Here is a 1,565-nt window from a genome sequence, read left to right as displayed (position 1 = left end):
GAAGAGGAAAAACTCTTACAAAATAGAAGGTTTCATATATGAGAGCAAGGGACTTCCCCGGGGGCGGCTGGGGGAGCGTGGTCCTGTTTTGGTGCTGCCAATCCTGTGCTATCCTTCAAGGGGGCACCATCCAAGGGGCTCAAGGCACAGTCGCCCCCTTTCTTTAACCTAAGGTGTCGCCATCTGGTTGGTTATGTTTGGCCACCATGCTGGAGGTGGCCGAAGTCTGAAGCAGCCAGAAACCACGATGACGGCAAATTGGGTGATGTACTAAAATGGTGGGCCTGGCCACCAGGTTAAAAAAAAAAGTCTTAGGGAGTCTCATGAGTCAGTCTGTGCCCCCACAGTGGCAGCGGTCGTCAGGGTGGCCCTTTGCAAAGCGCCAGGGTCTGGGGTTTGGAGAGTCCCCTGTGTCTGAACACAGCACTTCCTCGCAGTTAGCAAAAGCAGAGTCGGATAGTGATCATGCTTTTGGTAATGAGCAATCACGTGCCTCTTCCCCCCCAGTATGCTTTTTTTTTCCTCCCCTTTCTTGATTTTAATAAGCAAATGGTACCGCCATCTTATTCTGATGTGCTCCTTTTTACAAGCTGTATATCACATTAATGGAAGTGCTTACTGCTGGGAGTACTTCCCATGTACAATGATCTGTAACCCTCTTGTCTCAACTAGTTGCATATTATTAGTTCACATCCAGTTCAATTTATAAATTAACAGAGGTGCCATTTGTCTGTACAAAAATCAATGCATATTTATGAACTTCTTTTATTCAAATAGATTTTCAACACATCTCATCTAAAGACAGAATACAGAGGCCTGTGTGACTTGGGCCGCATGGGCCCCGGAGTGACTGAGACCCAAGACATCCACCTTGGCAGAAGGACAAAAAATATCTCTCTGGTTTGGGCAAAAAAAAAAAATAAAAATAGCCTTTACACGTTTGCTGAGTTTACTAAGTGTGCTTGAAATGTCATGGTTAGCGGAATCTGTGGTTTCCTTTTGAAATTCCAAGTCACTTATTTATTTTTTTCCATTTTGTTTTTGCACCAAGGAGACTGCAGTCAAATAATACTCAGCAACTGATTTCCTCTCTTTGGACTGAAAAATTAAACAGATACTAAATTATGACAGTGAATTTAGAAAGGAGGGCTCCAAGGGCTTGGGAGAACATGTCTGGGATAATACGCGGCTTCTCAGAATATTGCGATCACATCGTGGCAATCACCCGAGCGTGCTGTGTAACTACCTCCGCCGCTAATACGCTTTCTTCCCGGTGATGAGTAATCATGTTCTATTAAGCAGCGGTAATGCTGGAAGAACTCAACTACACGAGCGTAATGAAGCCAGTATCCTCCCTGGACAGATTAGCTACAACTGATTTGACACATACCATCATAGGGGCTTCAAACCTGACAAACTCTGCTTGCTTCTGATTTATGCCGTCAAGCTCCTCGGAGAAGAGATGAAATCCAAGTGTTCCGTTTGGTAGAGGTGAAATGTACTGATGTGCTTAACTGCCAGTTAAGGAGAGTCACCCCCTTTCTGCTGGCTGCGTCGCCCTCCCC

The sequence above is a fragment of the Bison bison genome, unplaced genomic scaffold, assembly GCF_000754665.1.
Source record: "Bison bison bison isolate TAMUID 2011002044 unplaced genomic scaffold, Bison_UMD1.0 scf7180017864475, whole genome shotgun sequence".
NCBI lineage: Eukaryota > Metazoa > Chordata > Mammalia > Artiodactyla > Bovidae > Bison > Bison bison.
Note: the sequence above shows the minus strand (reverse complement) of the source record.